Here is a 20,842-nt window from a genome sequence, read left to right on the forward strand (position 1 = left end):
CATGATGGAGTTTAGCTACACGTTTCCTATTTCATGGGTTGAACATCCCCTTTGCTAGGTGGAGAGGAGGATGGGTGAGGAGGCGTGGGCAGAGGAGTGAAGGGGGCGGGACAGGAGGGAATGGTGTAAGGTGTAAGGGGATGGGATGGGAGGGAAGGGTGTAAGGTGTAAGGGGATGGGATGGGAGGGAAGGGTGTAAGGTGTAAGGGGATGGGATGGGACTGTATCGATTGGAGTGAGGTGTTGCGAAAGGGGAGGAAGGTTAGGTTAGGTTCAGTGAGTAAAATGGAATGGTTTGGAATGTGGTGTGGTTTGGGGGAATTGGAATGGTATGGAATGGGGTGTGGTTTGGGGGAATTTGAATGGTATGAAATGGGGTGTGGTTTGGGGAATTGGAATGGGTGTTGTTTTGGGAATTGGAATATTATGAAATGTGGTGTGGTTTGGGGAATTGGAATGGCATGGAGTGGGGTGGGGTTTTGGGGAATTGGAATGGTATGAAATGAGGTGTGATTTTGGGAATTGGAATGGTATGGAATAGGGCGTGGTTTTGGGAATTGGAATGGTATGGAATGGGGTGTGTTTTTGGGAATTGGAATGGTATGGAATGGGGTGTGTTTTGGGGAATTGGAATGGTATGGAATAGGGTATGGTTTTGGGAATTGGAATGGTATGGATTGGGGTGTGTTTTGGGGAATTGGAATGGTATGGAATGGGGTTTGTTTGGGGGAATTGGAATGGTATGGAATGGGGGTGTTTGGGGGAATTGGAATAGTATGTATGTGTGGTGTGGTTTTGGGGAATTTGAATGGTATGGAATGGGGTGTGTTTTGGGGAATTGGAATGGTATGGAATGGGGTTTGTTTGGGGGAATTGGAGTGGTATGGAACGAGGTGTGGTTTTGGGGAATTGGGAGGGAGAGGAAAAAATTGAGTTGAGTGAGTTTGAAGTGGATTATGATGGAATGGTGTTATGAAAAGGGGAGGAGGAAGAAATAAGGATGTGCGAGTTTGAATAGGATGAAAGAGGCTTAAGTGGTTAGGAAAGGAAGAGAGAGGAGGAAGCTGGGTAGACGGTATGGAATTAGGTAAGGTGTTTTGGAGAGGGAGAAAGAAAATTGGGTTAAAAGTGCTCCCAAGGTTGGCGAGGAGAGAAATTGTATGGAATTGTATGGAATGGGATGTTATTTTTTCGTAAGGGAGGAGGGGAGGATGTTAAGTCGAGTGTGTTACCAATTTTGGAGAGCAGAGGAAATTTACGAAGACGAGATGAGTTTGAGTTGAATATTTAAGCAACGATGGAAGTGGATGGATGGAAAATAAGACTAAATAGATCCGTAGTGCATTAGGATGTTACGTCAGTCATTCAATCAGTCACCCATTTAGTTCAGCAGTTGGCAGTTAAGTCACTCAATCAGTCAGGCAAAGAGTACGTCAATCAGGTACTTAGTCATTCAGTCAGTTAGTCAGTTTAAGCGGGCAGGTAATCAGTCAGCACGTCGGGCAGGAAGTGAGTCAGGGTCAGTGTGTCAGGGAGGGAGTGAGTCAGTGGGTCAGTCAGTCAGTCTTTAAGCAAGGCGGGCGTCCCACTACCTACACAGTCACGCCGCCACAGCCAATCGATGCAAAGGGTAGATCCCAGAAGAGGAGGAGGCAGAGGGGGAAGGAGGAGGTTAAGGTTGACAAGACTGGAAATGAGAATGGGACTGAAAATGAGGATGAGGAAGATAATAATAAAAAAATCAGGAAGAGAATGATGTTGAGAATGAGAATGATGATGGGTAGTAGGATGAAGAGGAAGATAATTAGAATAAGATAATAAGAATATAATAAAAAATTCAGGAAGAGGATGAGGTTGAGAATGAGAATGATGATGAGTACTAGGATGAAGAAAAAGATGGTAAGAATGAGAAGTATGATGAGAGGGAGCAAGAGGAGTCGGAGGTTGAGGATGAGATGAGGATGAGGATAAAATTGAAGGTAAGGTTGAAGAAAATGATAATGAGGATGAGGATGATAAAAAGGATGATGATGATGATGATGATGATAAAAAGGATGATGATGATGATGATGATGAAAAGGGTGATGATGATGATGAGGATGATAAAAAGGATGATGATGATGATGATGAAAAGGGTGATGATGATGATGATGATGATGAAAAGGATGATGATGATGATGATGATGATGATGAAAAGGATGATGATGATGGTGATGATGATTAGACGGAGGAGGAGGAGGTTGAGGATGAGCTTGAGAGATGAGGTTGAAAATGAGAATGAGTGAGGAGGTGGAGGAGGAGGAAAAGGGCACGAATAGCCAGCCCCCCAAAAAAAAAAAAAAAAAAAAAGGTGACGTGAATTCATAATCCAGTTTAGAGTTTAAATTCAATTATTTCGTCCAGCGATTAAAATTTTGTCAGACCAGTCATATGCTCAATGTTTTACTCTTATTATAATGATATGTATGATTATTTATATTTATTTAAACTTCTATTTGCGTAGGGAGTGTGTGGCTTGGTGTGTTTTCCTGTGGGGTCGAGGTAAGAAACAGAGGCCACACACACTACGCTGCCGATGACGGGCTGAGGACCAGAAATCGCTACCTCGCTGGAATGTCAAGCCACTGCGTATTCATAAACTTAACGACGAAAGGAAGCAGGACATTTTAGGTACAGAAAAAAATACTTTGATTTTTTCTGTGGATAAAAAAACTAGTATAAGAAAGGTGGCCTAGATAATAAATGCTCATCCGATAGGGACCCGTTTAAATGTGTAGAAGTTAGGGAAAAATATATATCCAAGAAAATAAGCAAAATCAGGAATACGAAGTAAAGTCGAGGGCGAGTGAATTTTTTTTTAGCATCAATGCGGTGACATATTTCAGGTTTGGATAAGATACATTTTTATATTTTGAAATTCTGACTTTTTCATATTTTCTTCCATATTTTTAGACTCCACAATTCCGACTTATGATATTTCGCTAGTCTCCCGAAACTCACCCACCAAAAAAAAAAAAAAAAAACGCCTCCAACCACAAAACTCAAACAGGAAAAGTCAATTCGTCCTTATTTGTTTGAAGTCCTTTGTGGCCTTATCAAACCGCCTCGCAGTACTGGAGAGAAAAACAAACAAAAACAAACAATCGCGAGAGAAAAATAGTGCTGTAGAAAAATAGTACAGCTGGATTTGTATAGAAAGAAAAGTCACAGAAGGAATATTGTGTTGTAGAAAAAATAAAGTAGTAACGTACAAGAGAAACCAAAACAGTCGCGAGAGGAAAATAGTGTCATACGAAATAGTAAAGTAGTACTGAAGAGAAAAAGAAAAACACAACAGCCGGGAAAAGAATATTAGGTAAAGGTAAATTTAGGTGTATCCGCTATAGCTGCGCGTGGCTGCGGTGCTCATCTCCGTCGCATTATAGAAAATAGTATAAGAATATTGTGAAGAAGATAAAAAGCAGTTACGTGAGGAATATAGTATTGAAAGAGTATAGAAGTAAGGCACGGAAAATAAATCACAAGAGGAAAATACTGTTGTTAAAAGAGTTAGTAATAGGGTACAGAAAATAAATCACAAGAGGAAAATACTATTGTTAAAAGAGTGTAGTGATAGGGTACAGAAAATAAGTCACATGAGGAAATTAGTATAGTAGAGTGTTGTAATAGGCACGGAAAATAAGTCACGAGAGGAAATTAGTATTGTAGAAAGTGTAGTAATAGGACACGGAAAATAAGTCACATGAGGAAATTAGTATAGTAGAGTGTTGTAATAGGCACGGAAAATAAGTCACGAGAGGAAATTAGTATAGTAGAGTGTTGTAATAGGCACGGAAAATAAGTCACGAGAGGAAATTAGTATAGTAGAGTGTTGTAATAGGCACGGAAAATAAGTCACGAGAGGAAATTAGTATTGTAGAAAGTGTAGTAATAGGACACGGAAAATAAGTCACATGAGGAAATTAGTATTGTAGAAAGTGTAGTAATAGGACACGGAAAATAAGTCACGAGAGGAAATTAGTATAGTAGAGTGTTGTAATAGGACACGGAAAATAAGTCACGAGAGGAAATTAGTATAGTAGAGTATTGTAATAGGCACGGAAAATAAGTCACGAGAGGAAATTAGTATAGTAGAGTGTTGTAATAGGCACGGAAAATAAGTCACGAGAGGAAATTAGTATAGTAGAGTGTTGTAATAGGCACGGAAAATAAGTCACATGAGGAAATTAGTATTGTAGAAAGTGTAGTAATAGGACACGGAAAATAAGTCACGAGAGGAAATTAGTATAGTAGAGTGTATTAATAGGGTACAGAAAATAAGTCACGAGAGGAAATTAGTATAGTAGAGTGTTGTAATAGGACACGGAAGATAAGTCACATGAGGTAATAGGACACGGAAAATAAGTCACGAGAGGAAATTAGTATAGAAGAGTGTTGTAATAGGCACGGAAAATAAGTCACATGAGGAAATTAGTATTGTAGAAAGTATAGTAATAGGACACGGAAAATAAGTCACGAGAGGAAATTAGTATAGTAGAGTGTTGTAATAGGCACGGAAAATAAGCCACATGAGGAAAATAATATTGTAGAAAGAGTATAGTGACAGGGTACAGAAAAAACTAGGTCGAGGGAGCAAATCATCCGGGAGAACTTTCTATGAAGACAAACAAAAGAAAAGTATATACTACCCAGAAAAGAATGGCGTCTCGGGGCGGGAATTCAGTGTACGCCCCGCGGGGAAAAAGTACGTCGTGGACAGGTGGAAAGTTATTAAAAAGTTCACAGGGAGTTCGTACACGTATTTATTCATTTATTTTTATTTACTTATTTTATTTTTTTATTTTTTTGAGTGTGGTACGAATGGGTTGATGTTCTGTTCGTGTGTTTTTTGTTGACTTTCATTTTGTTAACTTGAATATTTAGCTTTTTCTTTATATGACAGAGATAAGAACATGGAAAGAGTTGTTCATTTATCTTTATTTTGTACTAACTTAATCGAGAGCGAGAGACAGACAGACAGACAGAGAGACGGAAAGAGAGACAGACAGACAGACAGACAGAGAGACGGAAAGAGAGACAGACAGACAGACAGAGAGACGGAAAGAGAGACAGACAGACAGACAGAGAGACGGAAAGAGAGACAGACAGACAGACAGAGAGACAGACAGACAGACAGAGAGACGGAAAGAGAGACAGACAGACAGACAGAGAGACGGAAAGAGAGACAGACAGACAGACAGAGAGACGAAAAGAGAGACAGACAGACAGACAGAGAGACGGAAAGAGAGACAGACAGACAGACAGAGAGACGAAAAGAGAGACAGACAGACAGACAGAGAGACGGAAAGAGAGACAGACAGAGGCACACAAATGCACTACCTCAATTAAATACTTTACTTCTCAATCTCTTTTCTCACTCCTTCTTGCTCCTCTTACAGCTACTTTCGTGCATCACTCCTCCTCCTCCTCCTCCTCCTTCTCCTCCTCTTCTCCTCCTCCTTTCCCCTCTAACCCCTCCTACCCTTTATGCTTCCCTGCCTTACCCTCTCTCACCACAACTTACACCTCCTCCTCCACTCCTCCTCCTCCTCCTCCTCCTCCTCCTCCTTTCCCCCTCCTCCTCCTCTCCTCCTTCTTCTTTCCCCTCTTTCCCCTCTAACCCCTCCTTCTCTTCATGCTCGCTTACCCCCCTCTCACCGCCACCTCCACCCCCTCCTCCTCCACCCCCTTTCCTCCTCCTCCTCCTTCCCCTCCCCCTCACCTTCATCACGCTAAAATGCAAAACCATCGACCTTTCCCTCTGGAGACACAGCCCGCGGGTCCCTCCTTGCCTCCCTCGACGCTGAATCAGACTCTAATCACGGCGCGATGAGGCCCGGGGAAGGTTATTTGGGGGCCGAGCCGCGCGTGGGTGAAGGAATGGGCCCCGGGGGAAGAAAGGGGAAAGGGGGAAGGGGAGCGTCGAGGGGAGGAGGGGATGAGGAAAAGTGAAGAAATGAGCCTCTGAGGAAGAACCGTGTAAGGGGGAAGGAGGGGGGGGGAGGGGGATTAGGGGATGGATGGCGGGTGTCTCAAGGTAGGAGTAGGCTTATCACACCTGTGGGGTTAATTATCTTACCGGTGTGTGTGTGTGCGTGTGTGTGTTTGGGAAGGTGTGGAGGTGGAGGAAAGGGTCTTTGGATTTTTTTGGAATGGGGGAGGAGTCGGGCGTATACTGGAGGAGGGTTAGTTGTGTGGGCGGGGAGGCAGGGGGTTGTGTGTGTGTGTGTGTGTGTGTGTGTGTGTGTGTGTGTGTGTGTGTGTGTGTGTGTGTGTGTGTCAGTGAGTCCTTGGTTCGAGTCCTTGCCCTACCATTTGACAGCCTTCAGCCATCAACGAGAGATAGAGAAAAGAGAGAGAGAGAGAGAGAGAGAGAGAGAGAGAGAGAGAGAGAGAGAGAGAGAGAGAGAGAGAGAGAGAGAGAGAGAGAGAGAGAGAGAGAGAGAGAGAGAGAGAGAGAGAGAGAGAGAGAGAGAGAGAGAGAGAGAGAGAGAGAGAGAGAGAGAGAGAGAATCAACACACTCATGTTTCGAGAGTGTTGACGCGTGATAATTTTGTTTAATGTTTTCAATCTCGAGTATTAACACCCGAATTATCGACGCTGGCGCCTCATTACGGGCAGGGAAGAAAGAAGGAGGAGGAGGAGGAGGAGGAGGAGGTATTAGGCAGGAGAGTATGAAAGAGTAAGAAAGAGTATTGAAGTATGAGAGAAAAGGACAAGAGAAAGGAAAGACTAAGTGAATGTTGAATAGGGAGATAAAGAGAAACACAGTAGTCCAGAGAAGTGGATAGCGTGGAAAACAAGGAACGAAAGAAAGTAAAGAAGCAAAGAAAGTGTGGAAAAGGAAATATAGGAAGATCGTAGAGACATGGACAACGCAAAAGACATGGGATGGAAGAAGATGGAAAAGCGAAAGGAAGAGTGAAAGAGGAAATAAAGGAGTTAGATGTATAGCCGAAAGGGTGGAGGAGCAAAGTAAGAATGGAAAAGAAGGAAGATGGAAGGAAAAAATGGAAAGGAAATGGGAAAGTAGAAAGGGAGAGTGAATAGGAAGAAAGAAAAGGTAAGGAAGAAGTGGAGGGAGAAAAGTGGAGGTCGGTAGATAGGGAGTGAGATGTATGAAAGAAAGGGTGTGGGAGCAAATGAAGAGTGGAAAAGAAGGAAGATGGAAGGAAAAGGTAGGAAAGAAAGTAAAAAAAAAATGAAAGAGAAGAAAAGTGTCAGGAAAGGAAAGGGAAGTAAGGAAAGTGGCAAATGAAGAGAGGAAGAGAAGAAAGGTAGAAGGGAAGGAAATGAAGGAAAGTAGCAAAATAAGAGTGGAAGAAAAGGAAGATGGAAGGAGAAGGAAGGAAAGAAAACAGAAAAAAAGAAGCAATATATAGAAATGTAGGGAGAAAATGGAAGAACAAAAGGAGGAGAATGTAAGTGAATGGGTAGGAAGCAAAATAAAAGGAAACCACCAGAAAAAAAGTGAACGGAGGGAAGGGGGAGGTGGAGGAGCGAATGGAATATGATGGGATGGGGAAAAAGTTAAATGAGAAGGGAACAGAAGGGGACGCAGATGATCTTAGCTTTGAAAGGGGAGCGAGGGAGGGTCGCATTGTAAAAGGAGAGCGTGGGAGGATAAGGTTTTGAAAGGGAAATGTAGGCGTTTTGAAAAGGGAGCGTGGAAGGTAAAGGGTAAGTAAGCAAAGTTGAAACCATATTTCATAGATAAGCGTGGCCTCGGAAGAAAGTTGAAATTATAATTGGATGCTTAATATTCTGCTTGGCCTATTTTTTTTTTTCACAGGGGTATATTTTTTGTTTGTTTGTTTGTGTTTCTGTCGTGGCTCGTCTTCCTTTACTTATTTCTGGGGTTGGTAATGGGACTATTGGATAGGGGAAGGATTGGTAATGGGACTGGTGGATAGGGGAAGGATTGGTAATGGGACTGGTGGATAGGGGAAGGATTGGTAATGGGACTGGTTGATAGGGGAAGGATTGGTAATGGGACTGGTGGATAGGGGAAGGATTGGTAATGGGACTGGTGGATAGAGGAAGGATTGGTAATGGGACTGGTGGATAGGGGAAGGGTTGGTAATGGGACTGGTGGATAGGGGAAGGATTGGTAATGGGACTGGTGGATAGGGGAAGGATTGGTAATGGGACTGGTGGATAGGGGAAGGATTGGTAATGGGACTGGTGGATAGGGGAAGGGTTGGTAATGGGACAGGTGGATAGGGGAAGGATTGGTAATGGGACAGGTGGATAGGGGAAGGATTGGTAATGGGACTGGTGGATAGGGGAAGGGTTGGTAATGGGACTGGTGGATAGGGGAAGGATTGGTAATGGGACTGGTGGATAGGGGAAGGATTGGTAATGATAGTGTTCCGGTTGCTGGTAATTTGTTTCTGCTGTTGTTGTTTTTTCGTTACAGCTATTTCCTATTTTCCTATTCTTCATCATCCTCACCGTACCGATATTGTTCCTCCTCCTTTCTTCTTTTTTTTCTTCTTTTCTTCGTTTCTCTCATTTCTCATATTTTTCACTCTTCTTTTCCCTCTTTTTTTCTTTTTCTTTCCTTCTTTCTTTTCTTTTTTATCTCTCTTCATCGTCATCCTCACCGCACCGATCCTGTTTCTCCTCCTTTCTTCTTACTCTTCTTTTCTTCGTTTCTTTCATTTCTCATATTTTTCATTCACTTATTCCTTCTTTCTTTTCTTTCTTTTTTCTTTCTTTTATTTTTATTTCTCTTCATCGTCATCCTCACCGTACCGATCTTGTTTATCCCTCTTTCTTCTTTATCTTCTTCGTTTCTCTCATTTTTCATCTTCATTTACTTATTCCTCTTCTTCCTTTTTTTCGCTTTCTTTCATTCTTTCCCTTTTCATCACATCATTAGCATTCCGTTCTCGTTCCCCGTCTTATTACTCTTCATTCAAGACTATAATCAGTGGCAATCTTGCACAAACTTTTTTAATTCTTTTCTTTTATCTTCTCATTTTATCATATGTCTTCTTAGCAAATTTTTAAATGTGTTGTGAGAAGGAGGAAGAGTTGGAGGAGGTGGAGAAGAAGGAGGAAGAGGAGGAGGAGGAGGAGGAGAATAGTGATGAGGAGGAGGAGGTAGAGGAAGAGAGAGTGTAAGAGGAGGATAATATAAGAGGGAAGCTGAGAGAGAAACAATCATCCACACACTAAAAAAAAAAATAAGAGAAAACAACGATTTTTATTTCTGGTTCATACCCGTAAGTGTTCTTTTTCCTTCTCGTATTAGTGGTAATTGAACGTGTTGATTTTTTTTTTTACAGCAAAGGAAGCAGCTCCAGGGCAAAAAATAAAATAATGATGAGAAAGATTAAAAAAAAGCCCGCTAATCAATGCCCCTTGCCAATCCACAGTTCATCTCCAACGCTCATGTTTAGTTATTATCATTAGTATCACCACCTTTATCACTCTCACTACCGCGTTCAAAATAGCTGTAACGAAAAAACAACAACAGCAGAAACAAATTACCAGCAACCGGAACACTATCATCAGCAAAGGCCCAATTTAACAACCTCTCCGTAAAACCTTCTTCCATTAGCCTAGTACTTAAGAGCAATAGGCTAATGGAAAAATCATTAATCTTCTCTCTCTGACCTATTTATTTTATCTTTTTTACGTTTTTTTTCATATCCTTGACTCGTTTTCTTCCTCCGTTGGTAAAATGACGTTCGGTACCCCTCACTTCGATAAAATATTCAGAAGGACTTGTTTTGTTTTTTCTTTCAAACGTGGGAGAAAATTCAGTTACTTTTCTTAAATTCAATCATTTTCTTTATTTTTTTGTATTGCTAGTATCAAGAATTGTATGAGAAAATTGAAATGGTATAATATTGTATGATACGTTCTTTTCCTTATTCAACATTTTAGTGTTTTTTTTTTTTTTGGAATTATACACGATTTTTCTCTTTTTTTATTTAATATATTCCGAGTTGCTAAATATTTTCATGGTATTAAGACTCATCTCTCTCTCTCTCTCTCTCTCTCTCTCTCTCTCTCTCTCTCTCTCTGCACGGTAGTAATTCATTTTTTTCTATCGTTACGGTTCTTATAAATTCTTTGAGTGAATTATGTTTTTCCTTCCCTTAGAACACTCTATATTCATTCTTTTCTCTCTTTCTGCCACGTAAACAGGATGAGATTTTTTTTGTTCTTGGTAATACATTTTTTTTTATATATCGATACGTTTCTCATTTCTTTCTGGGAGTAATGTTCTTTTTCCCTTCGAGCACCTTATAGTTATTTTACTTTTTCTCTCAGCCAAGTCAACATGATACAAGATTTTTTTTTTTGGATAGTAATATATTTGTTTTTTAATCGCTATGGTTCTGATAATTTCCTTTAAGTCAATATCTTTTAACCTAGAACACAATATATTTACACTAGTTTCTCTTTTAGCCAAATAATGATGCGGAGATTAGATGTTTTTGTTGTTGGTAATTCATTTTTTTTCTATCGTCTTTTCTGTTGCTACTTTTAATTAATATTTTTCCCAAGAGCAGTTTATATTAATGCTACTGTCTCATTCGGCAAATAAACACGAGATTTGATGAGATATTCGCCAATTTCAATGATGCGGAGATTATATGTTTTTGTTGTTGGTAATTCATTTTTTTTCTATCATTACGGTTGCTACTTTTCATCAATATTTTTCCCAAGAGCAGTTTATATTAATGCTACTTTCTCATTCGGGCAAATAAACACGAGATTCGATGAGATATTCGCCAATTTCAATGATGCGGAGATTAGATGTTTTTGTTGTTGGTAATTCATTTTTTTTCTATCATTACGGTTGCTACTTTTCATCAATATATTTCCCTTGAGCAGTTTATATTAATGCTACTTTCTCATTCGGGCAAATAAACACGAGATTCGATGAGATATTCGCCAATTTCACCATTCATATTATTTCCTTTACTTGGACGATTATATTTGTCAAGGTCTGGGGTGCATGGCGTGGCAAACAACCCTACCTTTTATTTAGTTTTGTTTTTTTCTTCAAAGAGCGCCGAGGGAGTGGAGCCTGATGGCGCCTCTTTGTGTCAACTGGCAATTTTCCTGATGGACTGTGCCTCATTTCCTCCCCCTTATCCTTTTTTCTCAACGTTTTCCTCCTGTGTTTCTTTTTTCATTCGCTTTAGTTCATCCTTTTTTTCTCCATTTTCCCCTTCAGCATTTTTTCATTTCACTCACTTTACTTCATCTTCGCTTCCCATTTTTTTTGTCTGCCATTTAATTTTTCCGTCTCTCTCTGCCTCTCTCCATTCTCCTCACAACAATACGTTACTCTTAAATATATTTCGCGTCATCGTCTTCCAGCTTGTTATACATTGTTCATCATCGTTAGGCCACTCGCTGCCCCCCAGTCTCATTAACTCCAATTTACTTCTGTCTGTACACTTTTGCTGCACAGAAATCGTAGTGAAATGGCGCTGGACATATGCGTAGATTTGTACATTCATATTATGGTGTGTGCCCGGGGTGTGTTTATCCTACTACTATCGCTACTACGACTACTACTACTACTCAGACTACTACTATTGATACTACTAATACTGACACTGATACTAATGTCTTTTCTTCTCTCACCAGGATGTGCACCCCTATGAGACGAGGACCTTGGCTTATCGTGAGTACAACTAAATAGAAATCACTTAAAACAGTAGTAGTAATAGTAATACAAACAGCAATACTTCTAACCCGGTAGCAGCGACGGGCCAAATTTGTGGCTTTACCGTGTAGCAGCGACTGGCTAAATTTGTGCCATGATATAAACCCCCCAAAATAAATGATACATAATCTGATCACAAATGCTTTGATATATATTATGAAATGGCTTGTGTGAGGGGTGATTTTTTCTCATTTTCCTCGCTTGGAGGGACCATTAAGAAACATAGTCCCCGCTACTACAAACTATTATATAATTCCCCCGTTCAACACTAGAGGAGATGCTACGAGTGGGCAGCGAAGAGAATAAGCCTTAATTAACGTTCTTTAAAGAGACGATGAATGGCGTTACGATAATAATAATAATGATAATAATAACCAGTCACTAGGATCGTCTCTTTTACAAAACACTAATTCCTTCGCTTAATCCCTTTAGCTTCTCTCCCTCACTCCCTGCCGTCCCCTCACCCGCGGCCTGCAATGTTGAAGGCACGCGACCTTTCTTCCCCTTCGTCGGAATAATCCATCGCTCCCAACCTTACCCGCGCGACCTTGCCTCTCTTGGGGACTGCAAATCGGCCGGCAGAGGCAACCACGCGCCACTAAAACCCCGAGACCCTACTTGACGGGGCTATATGCCGAGGAAACTTGAGGGTGGAGAGGTGGAGAGGAGAGGAGACAAGGGGGAAGGGTGGGGAAAGGGAGGGTATGAGAGTGAGGGTGATGGGAGGGAAGGAAAGGAGAAGGAGGGACGATATTGCTCTGTTTTGCCGGAGGTGCTGCGCGGAGTGATTCCCAACTGATATTTCTGAGTGATCTTCGTTCTCTTGCGTGGGTTTATCCGTTGTGAGAGGAGGAGGAGGAGGAGGAGGAGGAAGAGGAGGAGGAGGAGGGCTAAGACAGAGAGAGACAGGGAGAGGAATAGTGAAAGAGAAGAGAGAAACAATAAAAGAAAAAAGAAAAAAGCAGAATAAATGAAAAATAGATAACAGACAAAGAGGAAATTAGGAGAAAAAGAGAAAGAGAGAAGAAAGGAGGGAAGAAAGAGACACAAACAGACAGAGAAAGAGAGACAGAGACAGAGACAGATGGAGGGACTAATGGCATTGTTCTTCATTAAAGTTCTCCGCATTCATTCTTTGTTCTTGTCTCCCTCTCTGTGCTCGATGTCAAAGTGTTTTCACTCGTCCAAGGTCGCAGGGCTTGTCGTGTTGTGTCTATTGATGATCAGAGTTTTGAGACCTTTGATGGGAGGAGGACGCATGGATTTTATCTCTGTATTTCGTAAGCTAGGGCTGAAAGAATGACATACAAACATCCTCCTCCTAGTAATAGTCTTTGATGGGAGGAGGATGCATGTATTTTATCTCTGTATTTCGTAAGCTAGGGCTGAAAGAATGACATACAAACATCCTACTCCTAGCAATAGTCTTTGTTGGGAGGAGGATGCATGGATTTTATCTCTGTATTTCGTAAGCTAGGGCTGAAAGAATGACATACAAACATCCTTCTCCTAGTAATAGTCTTTGTTGGGAGGAGGATGCATGGATTTTATCTCTGTATTTCGTAAGCTAGGGCTGAAAGAATGACATACAAACATCCTCCTCCTAGTAATAGTCTTTGATGGGAGGAGGATGCATGTATTTAAAAGAATGACATACAAACATCATCTTCTTAGTAATAATCTTTAACAAGGACGAACCAGTATGTGTGGGTGGGTCTAGGTGCCATTTATATTTCAATACGAGCTTCTGATCATTTTGAAACGTAGGAGAATTTAATATAGTCAGTGGGAATATGAAGATGATGGACGTACTTTTTTTCTTTTTTAATAACTTTCCTTTCGATCGAACCCGGGACTGAGGAGGCGCAGCGCCGGCGCTCCTTCCATTAGCCCAAGAGGTACCGCACCAGTCGAGGGAATATGGTGGCTTTTCCGCGTCTTCTCGGTCCATTACGCGGTTTGCCTCCACGTATTAGATCTATTTATGTGTTTTATCACTAAATTCGCCTTAACATTAAGTCCGCCTTCACGGAGAACATAGGTTAGCAGAGTAGCACACCGTTGATCAACTGACTCTATGCAGGATACCGCCGCCATGCCACCAGCCTAATGCCCTCTGCTCAGTCCAGCCAATGAGGGGTAATAAACGTTAACTTTACCTTAGGCAGAATCGAGCCCGAATCTGCCGAATTGGGTAGGCGGTGGCTGAACTGGTAGCGTACTGGGCCCACATTCACTGCGTGATGGACGACGCGGGTTCGAATCCCCACGCTACCACCTCGGATTTTTCAGTCACCGCCGAGTGGCTTAAAACTACCCACATGCTGTCCTGAAGACCACCCTTCAACCCGGACTCTAGAGAAAGCCGTCCAAGCGAATCAAGAACGAGTTCCGGGGGGCAGCATGAGCCAATGCAAGATGGCGCCACTATAAACACTCGCCTGCGCCAGAACGGGCTGGGCCGACAATCAGGCCCCACCTGGAAGAAGCCTTGGGCCGACCATCAGGCCCCATCGGGAAGATGCCTACCGGCGCAATAGGCAGCAACGTAAAAAAAAAAAAAAAAAAAAAAAAAGGAGACGCGTGGCCGGCTCTCCATCCATCAGCCCGAGAGGTACCCGATCGGTCGAGCGAAATTGGTGACATTTCCGCGTCTTGTCGATCCATTACACTATTCTGCTGTCAATATATACAGTTCAGTAGTTGTGTGTATGGTAATTCGTTTTCTGCCGCGTTCGATATGATGTTTTATATATATATATATATATATATATATATATATATATATATATATATATATATATATATATATATATATATATATATATGTGTGTGTGTGTGTGTGTGTGTGTGTGTGTGTGTGTGTGTGTGTGTGGTCTCGCGAAAATATGTTTTGCTGTGAACTTTACCGGTGTTTTGTGGTATTCAAACTTTTGCTTTTCAAATAATTGTTTAATAATACTTGATTGGCCTCCTTTTCATGCTAAAAGGCTTCTATTGACTAATGCCAAAATATAAGGTTTCGAGAATTCTGATCAGTCGTCACTCAGAGACTGATACACCTCCTCCCTCTCCCCTCCTCTCTCCGCCACTACTGCACCCTCCTCTCTCCACCACTACCCCACCCCTCCACACACACACACACACACACACACACACACACACACACACACACACACACTCCGGGCGTACAGGTGAAATCCGTAGCATATCCAAAAATAACGTTCTTTTTTTTGGGTGTTTTGAAAATAGTAGTAACAAGAGCAACAACAAGAGCCTTTTATTTTCACCCCGTTAAGTACAGAACGCGCGTTAACACACACACACACACACACACACACACACACACACACACACACACACACACACACACACACACACACACACACACTATCCCTACCCCCACCCCACTCGCACCCCACACAGCGCTATTTAAAAGTCTGGCTGCGTGTGTGTGTTAATCCATCAATCTGTCTGACGAGATATTTTTGCGTGCGTCAAAGTGTCGGACGGTCAGATGGTTGGGCACACACACAGACAACACAACACCTGACCTGTGCTTGCCTTGGTCTGCTTAGGGCGGGGCGGGCGGAGGGTGAGCATGTAGTTGGGTCACATATATATTGCTTATCGGACTTTTTTTGTTCTTCGTTAATTGGTTTTGCCCTTGACTTACTTCCTCTGCTGTAAAAAAAAATATTAGAGGGGAGTGATGAAGGGGATGGAGGAAGGGGATTGTCACGTTCAAGGCAGAAATGTTGTCTTGGTTATATGAGGGAGAGGATGAAGAAATGGGAAGGTTGGATGTTACTATTTATTTTTTACGTTAGAGAGCAAAGCGTTGTCTTGGTTGATCTTCTGTTGCTGTAATTCCTTGATCCCCGTTTCTCTATACCCGCCCCTTTGCTCTCTCTCTCTCTCTTTCTCTCGCCACCGTCTGTATCTATCTGTTTGTCTATCTATTTCTATTTCAATCATGTATCTGTCCCTTTTCGTCCCTCACCCTCTCAGGAAAGTCAAAACGCTGCATAACACTGGTCCGCATCCTGTGTTGACGAGCCCGTGGTGGTAGGGGTGGGGGGTGGTCGTGGTGGTGGTGGTGGTGGTTGTGGTGGTGGTAGTAATCTAGGGGTGGCTCTGCTCCTTTCACTAACATGCAACCTTTGGACACGGCTTTAATGCCATCCTTTCTTTTATGTGTATTTCTGTTTGTTGATATTGTAGAAGTGGCTTGTGTGATGAATGTGGAAATGCTCAGTGTTATTATTAGTTAGTTAGTTAGTTAGTTAGTGTGTGTGTGTGTGTGTGTGTGTGTGTGTGTGTGTGTGTGTGTGTGTGTGTGTGTGTGTGTGTGTGTTATGTTGGTTTCATGCTTTAAGTTGAGAGAGAGAGAGAGAGAGAGAGAGAGAGAGAGAGAGAGAGAGAGAGACGCGTAAACATAATTTGAACTTTTTATACACCACTAATCTAAACACACACACACACACACACACACACACAAACACACACACATTTGGGTGGAAAATGACAAGACATCGAGGTATAAAGAATAGACTTTGTAAAATATAAACCAGGAAGCACCTGTGCCGTCCTACCTGTTGCTTACCTGCTAGCACCTCAACGTTCCATCCTCCCTCTCTTACCCTTCGTCCTGCTAGTGCTCAAGCCAATAATTAAATAAACCTAACCAAGTAACGTGACCTCGCCGATGTATTGGCTTAAACTTCACATCAAATGGTGATTGTCCCTTCTTGAATAGTAACCTTAAAACCCATTCGTATAGTACATCCATGAACAGCATATCCCTCCTTGAATGGTAAACTAACCCTTCTAAGTACGCCATATGGTAGTAAATCTCTTTTTTTTTTTTTTTTTTTTTTACAACAAAGGAGACAGCTCAAGGACACAAAAAAGGAAGCAATAATAAAAAAAAAGCCCGCTACTCGCTGCTCCTAAAAAGAATCCAAAGAGGTGGCCGAAAGAGGGATCAATTTCGGGAGGAGAGGTGCCCTTATGTGCTAATCTAGACCCCTATTTGCAAATCATTTACACAAGGGCAAGTTTGGATGAAGAATGAGAGAATAAACTACTGTATATTATGAATGAACACTTTGGGAACTTGCGGCGAACAATATTTATGTGAAGCTGTAACCAATGATATCGTGCCGAGGCTGCCATCAAAGTTTTATTTCAGCGGTATTGTTTTAATGACCTCGTTTGGGCCCGTGATGCCGGTCCGGAAGTAAAATAAAACGGGAAACTATTTGTGTTCTGTTAGGCAAAAATATTCCGGTATTTCAGGATTAATTTATTGCATGAGGTTGACGTGTAGTGATGGATGCGTTTGTTTGGCTCGTCTTGCTGAACGTGGCTCCACCATTTCCTGTAAACACATCTCAAGGTCTAAAGATACTCAAACTACCAAGAAATACATGGAAATTATGATGGATGTGGCCGTGTGTGTTTATAACCTTTCCTTGCCCTTAGACACGCGAGTACCTGCCCTACTTGCTCCACTTCTGTCTTATGTATGTATGTATATATGTATGTATGTATGTATGTATGTATGTATGCATGTCTTCGCGTCTCTCCTCTGCGCGTGTTAAGGACGTTAGGGTGCAAAATGAACAACTTTTTTTTATATGAGCGATCTTTTCACAGTAAAGGAGGCAGTTCAGTGACACAACGGGAACGGAAAAATTAATACTGCCCACTGAAAAGAGTTTCTGCAAAAGATTGTTAATTTAGGCGAGATAAGTGTCTAGATCTTTACTCTTGAGAGTGTTCAAATCGGAGAGAGGAGAAAATATGTACGGAAGTTGTTCAAGAGTTCAACAGTAAAGTTATGAAAGAATGAAAGTACTGCTTGATTTGTGCACCTCACTTGTTTTCCCTCCCGCCCGTCTCCTTTACCTCCTCTGCCTCACCTATGCCTCACCTGCCTCGGCCTGGCCTGAGCAGGGCCTGAAGGGGGCAGGTAAACACTGGCACGGAGGGACACACAGCGGATGGACTACTGTACACACGTTTTTGTAATGTAATGGTTGCTAGTGTGCGTGTCCGCGGTAAAGAGTGGGAACATTTTGAAAGCTTACCAAAAACTGTAAAAAAAACCGGTTGTTATTCTTAAGAACAAGTGTAGCGTGAGAGACGGTTTTAGGAATAAGTAAGCTATTTTTTTTTTTTTTTTTTTTTTTTTTTTTTTTTTTTTTTTTTTTTTTGAGGAACGAACCTTTTTTTTTTAGGTGCTGCTTATATCGCCAGTACACTGTCTTGACGGGCATCCTGGGCGAATTTTATTTATAGTGGCTGGCGTGATAATATGACTCTTGTTGCCCCCGGTGCTCCACTTGAACGAAGTCGCTATAGTTAAGGTTGACTGAAGATCTGGGCAGCAAGTGGGTAATGTTCCGCCACTCGGCGATGGTTTGAAAAATCAGCGTGTTTTGGTGGGACTCGAACCTAGGCCCACGGGCTCACCACGCTCGCACACTGACCACTCGGCCACCGCCTCCCCAACAACTTATACATATTCCATTACAAATCATACAGTTGTTAGTTATTTGACAATGAATAAATTATTGGAGGCTCCGTTTTAAATTAAATAATTATACCAATTTCTCCCCTTTTCTCCCCTGGATGTCTAAGAGATATTCATGTTCTTCTACCCGTGACTTTGTCTGCTGCACGAATGTTTTGTGAACAAAACACATACTTGTATACCAGCGTCACCATCCTGGCAACTTTTCCCACCAACACGTCAAGCGGGTGTCGAGCGAACGTTTTCCTCCCTGCATTAAATAAATATGCTGTGAGTACTTGTGTCGGTAGGAACGAGTTAGTAATTAAAGAGGAACCTGCCCACCTTTTCTGACAGGTAGGTTCATTACCTCGTATACATAATGCACGAAATATAATAATAATGCGCATGTCATTAAAAAACATAGGGCGGACTTAATTTTAATTCACCTGTGCGTGGTGACAAAACCTCCATTATTTTCTTCGCAACACAATAACTGAGGTATTCTCGAACGTTAAATATTCATCGGCCACAAAATGAACAGTGAAAAACATGTTTACCATAGTTTATAAATGAATGTTTGTATTCCATCGCGTTGTATTGGGTAGACGAGGTATTCATTTTTAAGAACAAATCAATAATGTGAGTGTGTAGATACGCCGCCACTCTCCTCCAGTGCTGCCAAAACCACGTCAGGAAAATTATTGAAGTTTGGATAGTAGTAGAAATTGACTCTTCCATCTGGCCTAACTTTTTTTTTTACAGTAAAGGCCAAAAGGTTGCATAAAAAGTTACAGAAAAGTTACCAAAAGTTACAAAAAAACGTTACCTCTCTCTCTCTCTCTTCGCTACTCTTCATCACCCTATTCTGCTTCTTTCTACCTTTCTGCTAACATCAAAACTTTCCCCTTTCCCACCAGTATTTCCTCTATCTTCTCTACCTTTCCTTACTCCTTTATTAAGTCTTGCATTCTAATATAATACTACTTTTTTTTACACTTCTGTCTATCTTTATTCACCTTCTTCAGCTCTTCTCTTTCTGCATTAAACTTGCGTCTTAACATATTTACTTTCACCCTCTTTCTCTCCTATCTACCTTTGATATAAAATGGTTTAGTAGATGAGCACCGAGATGAGCACTGAGGCCACGCGCAGCTATACCATATACCCACAACCTTACCTTTTAGTGGCTACGGGAAAGGACGAGGAGGGGGAAGGGCGCAATACAAATGTTTCCCCTCGAATATCAACATTACAGAGTGAGCGGTGGGGGAAAGGGACGTACTGTAGGGCTTTCAGGACCCATCACCCAAACACACACACACACACACACACACACACACACACACACACACACACACACACACGGTACTGGTGAGGTGAGGTCTGGATGGTACCTCGTCACGCTACCTTTTGTCTTTTTTAACCTTTCTTTCTCTTTTTACTTTTCATATCTCCTGACAGTCCCCTTTTTTTTCGTTTTTCCTCCTGTTGTTCGCCCTGTTCTCCCTGTCTCCATTTCTCTTCATTTTTTACTAGTTTTTTTATATTTTGTTTTGTTTTTGTTCATTGTTCTTTGATTCTCTGCCTCTCTTCATTTCTTTATTCCTTAGTCTATTCCCTTCTACCTTTCTTCTCTTCCTCTCTTTTTAGCATATTTCTCCACTTTTCTTTTTGTCTTCCCTCATCTCTCTTATCCTCCTCCTTTTTATAATGTTTTGTTTGCCAGCTTTTCTTTTATTATTTCTTCCATTCTTTCTTCTCCCTCTTTCGTTATTTTTGCTCTCTTTTCCGTCCTCTTCTCCTGCCCTCTCATATCGCTTTATCTCCCCTCTCTTTATATCCTCCTCGTGTCCTTCCTCCTCTTTTCTCAATTATTTTCAACTTTCCTCCTTTCGTAATATTTTTGTTTAACCTTTATCAATTCTTCCTCTCTTTCTTTTCTCGGTTCCGTTATTCTTTTGTTTGCTCTCTTATGCTTTTCGTTTGTCCTTTCTCCTTTCATCTTTTCCCTCTTCTTCTTTTCGCCTTTCCTCCTATCTTCTCTCCTCTTTTCCCTTCTCTCCTTTCCTCCTTTTTTTCATCTTTTTTTGTAACTTTCTCTTCTTTTATCAATTCTTTCCTTTCTTTACCCTGTTCGTTATCTTTTGTATTAATCTTTTCTTTCCTTTCTTCCTTCCTTCCTTCCTTCCTTCCATCCTTTCTTTTTGACTTCCTTCCTGCCTTCCTTCGCCTTCCTTCTCTCCCTCAGTCTCTCCTCCCTCCTTCCTCCCTCCCTCCCTCGCTCCCACTCCCACGCACCAGGTAGATAGGTAGGTAGACAGGTGGGCAGGTAACCATCTCTGCCAAACCTCACCTCCATAACTACATTTTTTTCTCTATCTCTCACCTTTACGCTTCACCCTCACGCTTCACCGCTTCAAAATGAATACTCGTTAGTGAAGCCGCAAAGCCATTACCTGTGTTTGTGTGTGTGTGTGTGTGTGTGTGTGTGTGTGCGCGTGTACTAAAGGTCTATCTGCATCAGTGCATCCTAGTAAAAAAAGAATTGTTTGCCTCTAAAATAATATAAGAAAACGTGTAC

At 41.7% G+C, this 20,842-nt stretch overlaps 1 long non-coding RNA gene across 1 annotated transcript in view; it reads left to right on the forward strand.

The window, feature by feature from the left end:
- LOC127009137 (uncharacterized) overlaps positions 1 to 20,842 on the forward strand; it is a 57,574-nt gene that overhangs the window by 18,478 nt on the left and 18,254 nt on the right. Inside the window, exon 2 of the long non-coding RNA XR_007761666.1 lies at positions 11,660 to 11,696. This is a non-coding gene — a long non-coding RNA (uncharacterized LOC127009137). The remainder of the gene's footprint in view (positions 1 to 11,659; positions 11,697 to 20,842) is intronic.

Source organism: Eriocheir sinensis, chromosome 39 (assembly GCF_024679095.1).
Source record: "Eriocheir sinensis breed Jianghai 21 chromosome 39, ASM2467909v1, whole genome shotgun sequence".
Classification (NCBI taxonomy): Eukaryota; Metazoa; Arthropoda; class Malacostraca; order Decapoda; family Varunidae; genus Eriocheir; species Eriocheir sinensis.